General features: G+C 43.6%; 1 long non-coding RNA gene across 9 annotated transcripts; it reads left to right on the top strand.

Moving 5' to 3' along the window:
* The first annotated feature begins 6,601 nt into the window (after positions 1-6,601).
* On the top strand, positions 6,602-14,827 carry LOC136541278 (uncharacterized). 9 transcript variants are annotated; one of them, XR_010780320.1, is made up of 12 exons: positions 6,602-6,893; positions 7,154-7,433; positions 7,603-7,733; positions 7,836-8,416; positions 8,644-8,708; positions 9,124-10,436; positions 10,635-10,701; positions 13,264-13,353; positions 13,460-13,595; positions 13,686-13,962; positions 14,048-14,141; positions 14,583-14,827. It is a non-coding gene; the product is annotated as an uncharacterized lncRNA (long non-coding RNA). The 9 variants fall into 9 exon arrangements; XR_010780317.1 differs by having other exon boundaries at positions 6,602-7,433; positions 7,836-7,861; positions 8,330-8,416; XR_010780323.1 differs by having other exon boundaries at positions 6,602-7,433; positions 9,124-9,229; positions 9,396-10,436.
* Positions 14,828-15,622: the final 795 nt, after the last annotated feature.

Here is a 15,622-nt window from a genome sequence, read left to right as displayed (position 1 = left end):
GATATGGTGAGCAACATATGTGGACTCATATCTCGGGCATGATGAGGCTCCCCTATTTCGATGACCTTCTTCTGCCACATAACATTGATGTAATGCACACTAAAAAGAATGTCGCCGAGGAACTTTGGGCAACACTCATGGACACTGAAAAGTCTAAGGACAACCCTAAGGCTAGAGTGGACCTAGCAACATTGTGCGATAGACCAAATCAAGGATGCAGCCTCCTAGTCGTGGCAAGACCTAGAGAAGGCCTAAGGCTGATTTCATCTTGAAAAAGGACCAAAGGAGGGAAGTACTTGAATGGATCAAGACGTTAATGTTCCCTGATGGGTATCCAGCGAATCTAAAGAGGGGAGTGAACTTAGGCACTCTGCGAGTAAACGGGATGAAGAGTCATGACTACCACATATGGATTAAGCGACTTCTTCCGGTGATGGTTCGAGGCTATGTCCCAGAGCATGTCTGGCAAGTGCTGGCAGAGTTGAGCTACTTATTCCACCAGCTTTGTGCCAAGGAGCTCTCTCGGACCGTCATTGATAACTTGGAAAAAGCGGCACCCGTGTTGCTCTGTAAGTTAGAGAAGATCTTTTCACCCGGCTTCTTCTTGCCGATGCAGCATTTGATTGTGCACCTCCCGTATGAGGCACAGATGGGGGGCCCGTGCAGAACCGTTGATGCTATCCAATCGAGAGATGTCTAAAGACTCTTCGCAAAAAATGTAGAAATAAAGCCAAAATTGAGGTTTCCATTGCAGAGGCATACATTCTAGAGGAGGTGTCGAACTTCATAGAGAAATACTACACTGAGAAACTTCCTAGCGTTTATAATCCACCCCCTCGTTACAATGCTGGCGAAAATGAATCAAACCTTAGCCTCTTCCAATGGTAACTCGGAAGCGCAAGTGCATCGACCACTAAGCAATTGAAAAATGAAGAGTGGCGCAGTATCATGCTATATGTGTTGACCAACCTTGTCGAGGTGCAGCCGTTCATTGGGTAAGTTCTGAACAAACTTGTTTCATTTCTCCGTATGTCCTTGTTTCTTCGTCCAACCCCCTTGTTTCTTGTTGGTACAGGGAATTTCTTCGTCAATCCTGGCATGGATCAAGGCAACCTACCCCGCAAGAAGATGATATCCTTCTTTCACGGGGTGCGGGACCAGGGAGCCCCGATTTCATTTGTTGGTTCAAACAGAAAGCCCAAACTGATGCGTCTATAAGTGACGAGCTGAGACAGGTTGCAAACGGCTGTGCCGTTACGGTCAAGTCATTTACCGATTATGACATGAATGGATATCGTTTTCACACAGCAAGCTATGAGCAGAGTCGGCCTAATCGAAAAACCACAAACAACGGAGTTGTTACGCCCGACACTGATGGACTCGACTATTATGGAAGAATTAAAGAAATCTATGAACTATCATTCTATGGTTCCAAACCTCTTACTCCTGTCATATTCAAATGCCATTGGTTTCATCCTGGAGTAACGAGACGGACCCCTAAGCTTGGGCTAGTCGAGATTCGATAGGATTCAGTCTATGCAGGAAAAGATGTCTACATTGTGGCTCAACAGGCCATCCAGGTTTATTACACGTCATACACATGCAAAGACGCCAAGCATCTTAAGGGTTGGTCTATTGTGCACAAGGTATCGCCACACGATAAACTACCTATCACAAATGATGAAGATTACAACTTCAACCCAAACACATATGATGGAGAGTTCTATCAAGAAGAGGGACTACAAGGAAGGTTTGACATAGACTTAACCGAAGAGATAGGAATGGAAGTAGACAATGAAAGGGATGATGATGAGGACGTTGGAGACGAGGTGCGAAATCTAAAGGACATACAAATGCTTGAGCGATTACGTTTAGGCAATGACAATGAAGACAACATTCCTCCTTCGGATAGTGTTGATGAGTTGGACAATGTTGATAGTGATGACGAGACCTATGATCCAGCTAATCTCAATCATGAAGATTATTTCTAATACATGTAATACTATGTTTTTTGTAATTATGTTTTGTTCATTTTTGCAAATATTTCTAATACATGTATTACTATGTTTTTTGTAATTATGTTTTGTTCATTTTTGTACCTATTTCTAATTACGTCTTGTTTTTCTTTTTTTGTTGCAGGTGATTGAACAAAGATGGCGGGTGACCGTCATAGGTCCATGAACTCGATTTACCAAAGACCACGCCGGTTGCATGAGGAGGCGGAGGGGGCGGTGGAGGGATCGGACAGGAGGAGGAGGAGGACCGCCAGACGCATGAGGGGGCCGTCTCCTCCCACGCCGCGTGAGGAGGAGCCGGAGGAGGAGGTGGCACCCGTGGACGAGTCGGACGATGAGCTGGTTCGACAGACGGACGAGGAGGAGGGGCCGCACGAGGACGACGAGTTGGAGGCGGCAGGCACGGGTTCCGCTTCCTCCGACTCCTCTTCGAGTGTCTACTTGCGAGGTCCCGCGAGCCTCCCACATGTTTCGCTTCCTCACCAATGCCCAGTGATTCGCCCCGAAGGGCAAAAGTAAGTAACTTTATATATTATCACCACTACTTCATATGATATGATGAAAAAAACTAATAATTTTTCTTAATCACTTGTGCAGGAACTGGGTGGTTGTGTCGGGTGGTAATGCACGGCTAGTCAACGGCATCCTAGGTCTTCTGTGCAGGCAACACTTCCCCGGCATTGTCACGTACGCATCGAAGACGGAGCCAGCCTACTCGTTTGACCACTACACCATCGCCACCGATGCAGAGTACCCCAACAAGGTGGCGTGGGTGAAGGCAGAGCTTTGGGTAAGTCTCCCTCGCACAACATTGCTCAATACGTCGCATTCATTGGACTTTTCTTGAAACAATGAATGGATAGATCGCTTTTGTATGCAGACTTATTACAGATGCGAGGAGGGATTTGAGGCCAGGGCGGAGCAGGTGACTACCGAAGCTTGTAAAAAACTCGTCTCCGACATGCATCACGAGGTGCGCATCCAGGCCATCGTAACCTACTATGGGTCGAAGCTTGGAGAGAGGAAAACCAAGAAAGACGCAAGAGAGATGCAGCTGACCTGGGAGCAGTACCTTGAGGTAATTGAAGAACATCAATATTGATTCGTTTTGAGATTAAGTTGGTTTAATTTGATGTTCTTATATGTCCAATACTTGATGACGTGTAGATGATTCCCTGGTGGTGCCAAGCGTATCTCGAGTGCTGGGCGATGATGGTGGAGAGGTGGTTCACGGAGGAGTACCTCAAGATGCATAGGGATGCCTGGGACCATCGTTTGTAGATGCAAGGTCTAGCACACCATCAAGGTAGCTGCAGCCTCACCGGATACAAACAAGCATGGGTACGCGAATTCATTTATCTATTGTGACGCTCAGTTCTGCTAGATTTCTAATCATCGTGTTGTCTTTCTCATAGTCGGCGTCGCATAGTGGCCAGGCTTGCTCAGACTTCTAGGCATGGTGTATGGCCCATAAGGGCAAGGCGACGTCCGATGTCTCCTTCAACCTGGAGGACCCACCCGAGGCATACACGAACCTGAGCATCCACTCCCGCATCAGTGAGTACACTGAGGTGGCGAGGTCGCTCCATGGGTCAGACCATGATCCGAGCACCCAGGACATCGATGGAGAGGCCGTCATGAGGGCGGGGCAAGGCAAGATGCATGGGTGGTTCTGGCTTGGCGACGGCGTCATCGACATGGCCTCTACTCCCTCTCTCTCCTAGATCCAAGCATGAAGCACGAGTGAGAGTCCAGCCATTCACACACAGCCGACCGCTGCACAGCACCAGGTCGATGCACTTGAGGTTATTCCTGTTTTACTCGTCATACATCGATCTTTACGCACCTTAATTAGCTTTGCATTACTAAAACATTGGAGTGAAATATTGCAGGCCTGGCTGGAACAAGAAATGAGGCAACGTCAGGAGCTGGAGGCCGGGCACCAGAGGATGGCGGCCTAGCTGGAGCCCGAGCGGGCCGAGCTACAGGCATAGGCGCAGAGGCTGACGGACATTACGAAGTTCCTACAAGGGCTTGGGCAACGTGTGGGTTTCTCTCTGCCAGCTGGGCTATTGGTTCCACCTCTGCCTCCGCGTCCTACAGCTCCAGCTACTCCTGTGTGTATGAAAGTTTTTTACTTTCGCTTGTGCTTTGCTTGTATGACCTCTACCTTCCTAGATTAGCTATCCAAATAATCTTGTCTCACATGTAATCTTTTCTCCTTTGTGCAGTCTCCATCTGACAGTGGTTCGAATAATCCACCTCATGCACCTCCGAATGATGGAACTGGGCCTTCACCATAGTCGCAGTGGCCGAGATGAGTGTACGTTGTATTTTTTTTATTTGTTGTTCACTTGGTGATGGACTTGTGATATACTTGTGATGCACTTGTGGACTTTGATGGACTTGTGGATTTATTTGGATGGACTTGAGCACTTATTATTATATATGTGATATATATTGTGATGGATGTGATATGGGCGGATGGATGTGTGGATGGATGAGATATATATGTGATGGATGGGATATATGATTGTATGAATTTATTTGTCATGATGGAATGTAAAAAAAATAAAAAAATTGCCGTTTTGGGTCACTTTGCTGAGTGTTGCACTCGGCAAAGGACTCCGTTGCCAGGGCCATAGTCACAGCACTCGGCAAAGCTGGAAAAATGGGCGCTCGGAAAACCATTTTCCAGCTTTGCCGAGTGCCATGACCATGACACTCGGCAAAGAATTTAAAAAAAATTCAAACTTTGCCGTGTGGCGGTCAGTGGACACTCGGCAAAGAATTTTTTTTTAAAAAAAATCAAACTTTGCCGAGTGCCGGCAATAGGGCACTCGGCAAAGATTTTTTTTAAAAAAAAATTTAAACTTTGCCGAGTGCCGGCCAGAGGGCACTCGGCAAAGAATTTTTTAAAAACAAAATTTCAAACTTTGCCGAGTGGCGGCAATAGGGCACTCGGCAAAGAATTTTTTTTAAAAAAAAATAAAAAAATCTTTGCCGAGTGCCTGCAGGGTTGGCACTCGGCAAAGCCACCGTCAACGGGGCCGGCGCCGTGACGGTCGCTTTTCTTTGCCGAGTGCCCGATAAAAGACATTCGGCAAAGAGGGTTTTGCCGATCAATTTTTTGTCGTGTGTTCTTTGCCGAGTGCCGCACTCGGCAAAGGCTTTACCGAGTGCAATTTGGCCTTTGCCGAGTGCCTCAGGCACTCGGCAAAGAACCTGAATCCAGTAGTGATCGCACTCACCACCAGACATATTAAATAACCCAGCAAAATATTAGTCCCTCCGTTCCAAATTATAAGTCGCTTTGACTTTATTGGAACATCAACTTTTCTATGTATGTAGATATATATATGCCTAGATACATAGCAAAATCTATGTACCAAAAAAGTCAAAGCAACTTATAATTTGGAACGGAGGGACTACATGCTCCAAAGCTGACCTACGAGATTAGGAGAAATGTGTGCGTCAAACTAATAATTTACTAAAATCCAACCTTTTCTAGTTCCTACAGAATTTTTTCATATGCTGAAGACATCCTACTAACATATATATACTTAAATTCAACCATCTCCAGTTCCTACAGAATTCCTAAATTGTCTGAAATGACTACTATCCACATTCCAGGAATGAAACTGGAAAACTGAGTTCATTTTCATCAAAACAAAGGCCCCATGTGTTCAGTTCCATGTTGGACACGTTTTTGACTCCTAAATCGCTAAATTGGATCTTGCGGAGAGATTTAGAACATCTCTTAGAGATGCTCTTATGTACAGGTAATATATCTCTTGTACAAATAAATCCTGCTAAATTTTTTTCAATGGGCATATTTTAGAAAGCGCCGTGCACGTGTTTCGGTTTCAGACGCCAAATCGGGTTCACGTCCGATGACAGGGGAAAAAATGTCATGTCAAAATATTTGACCTAAGTCCGGTCGCATGCACCAGCTTGATTGGACTATTTTTTAGATTTTTTCTACTTTAGTCCGGGTTGCTTTTAGGTTAGGTTGAGTCATGAGTCGAAAATCATGACTTCAACAGTTCAACCTGACCCGATGCCCTGACTGGTTGGATCGGGATGGTTGGATTCAGTAACCCATGATCAGATCTAGTTTCATTAGTCTCATGCCATAATTGTAATAAAGAAATATTTCCATATATACACATTATATATTGGAAATACATCTCATGTTTTAATCATTTCTTGTAATCTTTTTTTTTTGAGGGAATGCAGATTATATTAATCATTAGACGCAGCACAATCGCTGGTCACCAACTCCTCCACGAAGGAAGGAACAACATCCCAGGTGGTCTGCATGCCACCAGAAAGATTACATCCAAAGGTCGCTATAGCATCAGCTGCCTTATTACCTATTGTTCTCTCAAAATGAATTATGAATTTAAAATTAAATTTTAAAAGTATTAGTTTGATTCTCATATCTTCTACAACTAAAAAGAACAAAAGTAAGACAATTTTTTTGTGCGACTTTTTTTTAGTCGCTCCTCCTTCCCGTCCATGCGATACCGCATCACGCGCTCCACTCCATCCTCCCCCCGCCGCCAGCCCCACACTCCCGCAGCCTCCCTCCACGGTTCGATCCCTCCTGGTGGCACCCCTTTTTTTCCGATCTGCGCCGCCGCCAGCGCGCACCGCGACGTCAATCAAGCCCTCGATCCCTCAGCCCTCGATCCCACAGCCCTCGCCCTCGCCCTGCAGTTCGCGTGAAGCACCGCAACCTCGATCACGGGCAGGATGAAGCCGGGCGGGGCCTCCATCGCTGGTGGAGGCAGGCATCGTGCCCCCTTGAAGCAGGACGACGACCTCGATCGCGCGAATCAAAGCCGTCGTTGAACACCGCGTCCCCTGCACCAGGTACGTCCTGCGATCCACCGCCAGTAAATTTGTTGGCGGCGCGTGCATGCTTGCGTTTCATGGGCATGGCCCCACCCGATTCCCTCCACCGGTCTCCCTCCCTGGGACCACGGCGAGCGGAGGTCGTCACCAGCCACGTGCTCAGGGCCGCCGGCTAGGGCTGGCAGCGAGGAGAGGCCGGGCTGGCCACGAGCCGGGCCCGCGCGGGTCATGGCGCGGAGGAGGCCACCGGCCGCTGATGCTGGGGTCGCTGGCCGCAGATGCTAGGGTCTCCTGCTGCAGGGGCTCGAAAGCCGCGCGTGGCCATGACGCGGAGTCGCTAGCCGCCTGGCCGCTGGCGCAGAGGCCGCGCGGGGCCGCCGGAGCCGGGTTGCCTGCGAGGAAGGAGGAGGACACGGCGTTGGTGCTCGGGAAGATGGAGATGGGCTGGCCGACGGACGTCCGCCACGTCGCCCACGTCTCATTGGACCGCTTCCATGGTTTTCTCGGCCTCCCCGTCGAGTTTGAGGATGAGATGCCCTGCCGCGTGCCCAGCGCCAGGTGAGAGCAACCACTGCCACCACCTCCTTTTCACCTTCCTGCATCACCGTATACGATTCAAAATCGAAATTTCCTTGGAAAATTTCGGTTCTCGGGCAGGAATCATAGTGAAAATTTTGATTTTCTAAAGGATGAGTTCATGATTTTGAGTGCTCCCAATTTGGAGCAGGTCCTTCATCTGAGGATGCTGTTCCGTCAGAGCTCAGATAACTACAACTTCATTTTCAGCTGTATGCTTGGATCTGTACAGTGCCAGAGCAATTCCAGTATTAAGCAGAACTTTTGTGGAATTACAGCAATGTTAGCACTCATCCAATGGAATTTTTATTCCTGATTCACACACTGTGATCATACATGGATCTATGATAAACTAAAGCCTTTTGAATGTTTGTCATGTGACAGGAACCTGATTTGCTCTGGAAATGCAGGTCTGTGGAAATCTTAGGTTTACGGCGCTTTGGAACCATGCTATATTCTGATTATATATTCAGATTTTTTTGTTTGCATTGATGGTGACCATATGATGGATGGACTAAAAAATGATCCCATTTGATTTCTGTTTGCATTTATACTACAAAATGATCCCATGGAGGGAGGGCTCCTTATTGTCTGTAATGCTTGGCTGGGTTTGTTTTAGTTTCACATCTCTAAAGCCTGGACATACCTTACTGTGTGCCATGAATTATATGTTGCACCATTAAAAGGCGTTTTGAAGGCCTGTGTTGTTGGCACCAGCTTATGATACAACTTATGTTTCATGATTCTTTGAGTTGATTTTTTATGTGAAATTACAAGTTTCATATATAATTTTGTACAGTAGTTGAGTTTATTTCTGGGGCATTTGCAGAATTTTCTTATGGCGTTTTCAAAATTACTGAATGGTTGCCTTGCCTCAGTCTGTAGGTTGATGGTCTGCAGGCCCATGTGAAGAAAAGTGGATATTCAACAGAGATTGAGCTGCTTATTTCTTCCCCTTTACTAAGGTATAATATAATCTAGTAACGTTTGTGTGCATGTTTTCGTATTTTAAGTGTTTACTTTGCATGCACTATTTTTTCTCCCTATTTTTCTTCATCAAACACAGAGCAGTAGTATATTTTCTTCAAGCTAGATTCACACAAGCCATAACATTTTAATTTGCCAAATCTGACCAGCTCACATGACCATGTAATCATCTAACTGATGTTTTTTCTTCAATTTATCGCTCCAGGTTTCAATATCCTTTTAGGGTGGCAGGTTCAAGCAGAAAATGGTGCCGCTGCTGCCAACACACAGGTGCAAACAATTGGCTCCATTAGTTCAGTACAGGACAGTGTATATGTGTGATGAACATTTGGAAATGTTTTCTAAATACTTAAGGTTTGGTGAATGGAAGTTTGATCAGTTTTTAAGATAGTGGAGCAGATAAAAGAATGGAAGTTTGGCCAGCTTTGAAATTAGCAGACAAAAGCATATATTAATCTCTGGATAATTAGATTCTTAATAAGTATATTTTTGCTTCAGCTCTGTTGAGAAAGAATCTCCTTTTGTAGTAAGTGAAAAGGACTCTTCTTTGTAATGGAGCTATTAGGTAGCCACGTTTACAGAGCTTTGTTTTTTTCCATTATGCGATTTCTACAATTAGATCCCTTTTATAAAGTGCTCTTATCAGTAGTTCTAACATGGAATATGATTTGTGTTACCATAATAGAGACAGAGAAACCAAGGTTCAGTCTTGAGGTCCAGTAGCCTCCATTGTTAGCGCTCTGTTCGGTTCAATTGATCGCTCTGCTTGGTGCCTCTACTACCTGTACCTGGTGAGTTCAGCTTTCTTCTTTTTCTTCCCATACATACTACGAAGTTGCTCTTGATTACTTTGCTTAGCTGCAAAATCAAAGTTTTTTTCTTCATCGTCAGACCATGCTTTAACCCCTTCATGAGCTCATACTCAGCAATAGTGCCATGATTACAATTGCCTGTTAGGGATGCAGCAGCAACATTATTTGTTAGGGAGCTCACCCCACACTCCGGTCTGCCAGTTGATTCCATGGCTATCAAGTGCCGATTTTAAGCGGTCTCACAGTTCAGTTCTCGAATCTCAAATCCCCCTTTTTTTTTGTCTCTACAGCCTGTGCAGATGGACTACTCACTTGTATATCAATTTCCAGTTTTAATGGCTACTTGATTTCAGCTGTATATTGATTATATTGTCAATGTTCATAGACGGATGACATATTGCAGTTGTCAAAACATATCAAGGAGACAATGATAGAAGTATATGTTTTAGTTTTGATGTGGTAATTTTTTTCCTATTTTGCTGCAGGCTGCCCTCTTTCTTGATGTTTTTATCAAGGACAGAGCTTCATTCTCAAGACATGATTAATGAAAAGCTTCAGAAAGCTGAAGAGCTTGGTATGGAAAGCTTCCCCTGTCCTCTTGGATTGCTATTAGACAATTTTTAATTCATGGACGATTTTAAATCCAGTCTGGATGAAAGCTTTCTCGACATAATTCATGGACGATTTTAAATCCAGTCATGATTCTTAGAGCTTTCATGGATGTTTGCTTCCATTGCAGCCTCAATTAATTCAGATGCAGTTTTGATATATGCTTGAATGAATGAAGTCTGGAAAAGTGCATGCACTGTTCTTGTTTTGTTGTAGAGACAAAATTATTGGGTTATTTGTGAACAAAGAAAAGTGCATATTTATGAATGATGATATTGTGTCCATCTTTTCTTTAGCTGGTCTTCAGGTGTTCTCTCCTCCAGTGGAGCACATTATCAAGCTGCCCTGCTCCCCTTGACCGACGATGGCCCTGCTCCTGCGACCATGGTGGCATCAGGCCCACCGCCGGCCGCTGCTGCCTAGTCACGGTCGCGACCAGGCCAGGGATGGTGAGAAGCAGCGTGTATGGCGGATCCGGCGCGGTTGACCTGGATCTGGCTCCTGGATGGCGAGAGGTGGCGACTGCTGAGTGGACACTAGGATGAAGGGTGGCGAGATGAGCATTAACCCCGTTCGTGTTAGTATGCGGTCTTTCCTTCCCTTTTGTTTCCTCCCCTTCATTGCCTATGGAATGCGCTGATGATTGTGTTTGATCCTTAACCAACGAAATTGGTAGCAGTACGTATTTTGAGTGCTCCACTACTAATCATTGGTCAGATGGTGATGTAGTTCCCAAATCAGAATAATGGTCAATGACGCTTTGTAAATTTTGCAGTGGCCCGTACTTGTAGTGGCGAACACCAGCTGCTGGTGGACTTGAATCAGCACACAAGTAGCTCTGTGTAAGTTAAACAAACAGCTGTTGTTATAAAAAAAGTTATAAAAAATTAGATCGAGCTTGGGGCTACGGAACTTAGACTTAAGTCCTTTTGCTACTTGATGCATTAGAATATTTTTATTGGCCTTGCTAAAATATGTTTGTTCCTGCAGTTCATACTTTGATAGTCATTTGTTTTTATGGTACCGATTTTGGTGTATCTACATAAAGAATATATTTGTTCCTACAGTAGATAGTCATTTTGTATTCTTGTTTATTCTGCTAGATGGGCTTGCCTGACCAAATAATATAATATTTTTTGTAGATAATTTCATAATGTAGCTATCTACTATATAAATTGCGCAATCCTTCCGTATTGCATGGTGTACTATACTTTCGCTTATTTAGGTTCATATAAATAAATATACAATGTACTATAGGCTGGTCAAACCGATTACACATTGATTACATGTTAATCTTAATTACTCATTGATCGTGCCATTCTCCTTGATTGAATATTGCCTGTTATGTGATAGAGGAATCACAGCAAAATAGGAAGTAGAAAATTATTATGCGATCCATATACACATTGCATGTTTGCATGCACTAGCATACATGACAACGAGCAAAAGGAAAGAGAATTAACACAGAAGGAAAGAGAATTAAGACAAAAGGAAAGAGAGAGAGACTGCTATCAATCCTCTGCTATAAATTTTGTGGCCTCGCCATAGCGCCCACCCTCTCTAGCTGAGCTCGCCCTCCCTCGCACCGGCCTCCGCCCTCGCGCCCTCCCTCATGCACCGGCTGTGCTTCGCCATAGCGCGTCGCCATCATCGTCTCCTGCCACCATCGCCTTCGCCGTCTTGCTGTGCCCTCGAGGAGGACTGCGGACTGCCACAAGGAGATTCCAACATCTTCTGTCTTCCAAAAACGTCCACCCTGTTAGTGAATCCCATCCTGCCCTGATGTAAGTTGTAACATGGAACTATCATAGAACTATATTTATCTTTTATTTTCTATTTCCACTACAAATATAATATGCATGTCTGAAATTATCTCTTTTTTAAAAAAATTACCTACTTATCGACTTTTTATTTTTGCATATATTTGTTTGCCATTACCATACCACTGCCCCCATATACTTGATGCACGCATCTTTGGGTTAGGAACATGCTTGATTTTTAGATCCACACATAGAAAGTGCTTAGCTCAATAATTTTGAGACACTATATGTTCACAGCATAATCTGAATCATTTAAATTTGTTTGGTGCACTTTGTGCATAATCAAGTCCCACACCAGTTCAAAATCTGAATCCTTTAAATTTGTTTGGTTCATGTGGGCATAAAAGTCCCTTGGATAGGGTCCCAGGCCAGTGCAAGTCCAGTGTTAATCGTCGGGCTCGGGCGGTACCCGTGCCTGACTGGAACCGAACAAAATGGAAAACTGATTACCCTGTAATAATTGCCCCTTGATATATACCGTATATATTTGCAGTATCATTTCTAAACCAAACATCACCTAGATTCATGGGATTAGCCATTCACAAATGCCACAGCATATCCACATCGGCAACTGCTATCTAAAATATGTTACATCACAATTCAAATTACACCAGTCACCAAATACTGGCAGTGATGAACATCACAAGTGAACATTCAACTTCCCACATTATTTGGTTTCAAGATTTTTCAACATACAATAAGATCTCCTTTTCTCATTCCTGTGATCACCTCCCACTGAATATCTTCATACCTGGCACAGTTCACCATTTGATTTATTGCCTTACTGTTCTGGTTTCTCGATCATATCAATGGATTCCTATTGACATCTTTGTACAACAAGTATCTCGTCCTGGTCTTACCAAAGGCAGCATACCTGGAACGTTATGGTTTATGACAACAGCCGTGAGCTAGCTAGAAAAAAGACAAGTCAGTAGATGTCAAACACAAAGGTGGCATACACTTACCACCGAGGAACAAACGGTGCCATCCAAACGGTATCTCCTGCTTGCACGGGATACCTGTGTAATCAATAAAAGTGGTCTTCAGAATTTATTGGGGAGTATAATATGTAAACAAAAGTTAAGAACTTCAATAGGGAAAAAAGGAACACGTGCAGTTTGTGCATACTAGGTAGCATGCCCGTGCATTGCTACGGGACACCTAAACTTTTATACTAAATTTCATGGCCCTGTTTGGATTGGATTTCTGGATGCTACACAACTCCAATAATAAATCATAAACCAAAAATTATTTCTAAGGCATCATGATAGCGACCAAAACATGATCTCATTTTGGTGGTTTGATTTGCATCACGATCTATCACCGTATACTGCAGTTCAAATTTTGTTGGCACGTGGCCACGCACGGGCATCAAATTTGCTGTCATGTATGCTAACAAATTAACAATGTAGGTGTTGTAGTTATTTCAGATGCCTCACATGATGTCATCAAGATAACAGGACAGAGGCACAGAGCACGTAGACAACTTTAAATCTTTAATTGCTTACCGATCTCTATAGAATAATAGTATATTATGTTCGACTAATGTCATCGTGTATATTTTTCATGATTTTGGTTTCTCAGTTGCTGATATGGGTTATGGTTGTCGGTCGCTCAAAGAAAGAGGGTGTATGCTGACCCACCGCCTGCAATCACCATTACACACATCTACAGGTAACTACGTTACATTTATCTTGTAATTGATCGAGACAATCATTTTCTGTCAACAAAGGTTTACTCGTGTGTTTTATCATTTTGATTGACACGGACGGGATTGTAGATGGGTTGAATTCCATGAAGTGGGAATGGAATACATATCTTCCATATGGGATGTGAGTGCCATGGTTTTTTGGAATGGTAACGTACGACATCACCATGGTGATACATATTTGCGTGCAATTTTGAAGGATGAGCAGGTGCATTTTGAGCTCATCTTTTTGGACCATGTCTAATTTTTTTTTGTACAGACCATTGTTATCTATCTATTGGATCTAATATTCTTACAGGGAGCTAAAATGAAAGCGGTTGCGTACGGTGACCAAACCATGAGGTTCGATCGTTTGCTTCGTGTAGGAGAATGTTATGACTTCATGAGAGATGGCTTCGCGCCTACTCTTGTTGGTCCTTTGGGCTACATCTTTCGTTTATGTGCCGACTACTTTGTGGTTCTATCTCCACAAAGTATAGCTAATGCACCACCAAGAGAGCTATGGATTTGTTAGTGTCCTCGTACCTTTATGGAATTCGAGGATGTATACGCTCAAGCTGAGTACTTTTTTGCAGGTATACCTCATACGCCTATATTTAAAAATACATAGTTAACTATTCACGCTCCTATTCCATCAATAACTATCGTTTGTATTTGTAGATGTCATTGGTATAGTTGTGCATGTGTCTAATATTCGAGGAAGGGATGACGTGCGGATGCGACTGTACAGATATGTGGTGCTGATGAATGAAAGGTACTTAGAATGAAAATTTTATCATTGCTCCATGCTATCAATTTTTTTTATTGTTTGATGCTAATCAATTTTGTAACTCGTAAGTACCACTGCATCATAATAACCGTCAAGTATACACACATATGCCGTCACTTATCGGAATGGCGGTGAGCGGCATCAGAGTTGCGCATTTTAGCTGGTCTCCATGTACAAATGAATAGAAAGAGAGATATTGTATCACTGATGTCCTCATATGTATTGACTAAATAAAGTATCAGTTATTACATTTTTTTGCTCATGCATGATAGGCGGAGTGACCACTACTAACAATTTCAGCGAATTGGTATTCAGTCCTATTTGTAATCAGGCGTATGATTTTCAAAGTGAGGTTCTTTTAGGGTAATTCATTGATTTAATTTATTGACTACAACACTGACCCAAAAGTTTTTTATTTGTTTATAGGCCTACGCAATCGTCTGCTTGTTGATGAAGCCAGACGTCGTCGAGTTCAAGAATTTGCTAAGGACACCGTGTCGCGTCTCATAGATTTAGAGAACTAAATAATATTGAAATTATTTACACGCTTGTGACATGCACTTTGAATAGATGATGGACATGAATTTAGTTTAATATAATAGTCATTTCACTAGTAGAGAAACCACCTTTGATCCCACCTCGAAATTTGGCTATAGTCCTGGTATTTTTTGCGCCCGAGACTAGAGAGACCTTTAGTCCCGGTTTGTAGCTCCAACCGGGACTAAAGGTCCCTGCCCAATGGCTACTGCGGCAGGCTTTTGCTGCAGGGGACCTTTAGTCCCGGTTGGAGCTACCAACCGGGACTAAAGGTTAACTTTTACTCCCGGTTGGTCCCTCAAACCGGGAGTAAAAGTCTTCTCCCGGCTGGAGGCTCCGTCCGAGACTAGAAAGGGACCTTTAGTCCCGGTTTCTGTCTCTAATCAGGACTAAAGATCGCCTCCTATATAGCCCTTCTTCCTCCCCAAGCCCGAGCCACTTCGAGCTCAGTGTTCTTACTTCATCGCCGGCCTCTCTTCTTCCTCATCGCCGGTAATCACAAGATTTCTTTGATTCCACCATCGATTCTTCGGTTCTAAAGGTTACCAACTTTATACTCTCATGTTTCATCAGTAGCATATCTCATTTTGTGGACTACATATTTGTGGTTTTTTATGGTGGATTCTTTTTGTATTTGTAAGCCATTTAAGCTCAAAATCACTTTAAAGTTTGCATATTTGGATGAAGGAAGGTTAAAGTAGTTATTCAAAACTAGTATTCAGCTTTCATTTCTAGCATGCATAGCACATTTCATGGTTTAGAGATATAGAGAATTTTAGAGTTTTTTAATTTTATTTGTTTATAAAATGAGAAATTTATATTATATTAAAAATTAGTATAGAGAGTAGATGGCAACTGCTTCCAGGTCATCGGCCTCTCATCGGGTTCGAAAGCGACTGAGGCCGGACCTCCCTCTCATTGCATGCGGC

The sequence above is a fragment of the Miscanthus floridulus genome, chromosome 3, assembly GCF_019320115.1.
Source record: "Miscanthus floridulus cultivar M001 chromosome 3, ASM1932011v1, whole genome shotgun sequence".
NCBI classification, from domain to species: Eukaryota; Viridiplantae; Streptophyta; class Magnoliopsida; order Poales; family Poaceae; genus Miscanthus; species Miscanthus floridulus.
This window is presented reverse-complemented; position numbering and strand designations above follow the sequence as displayed.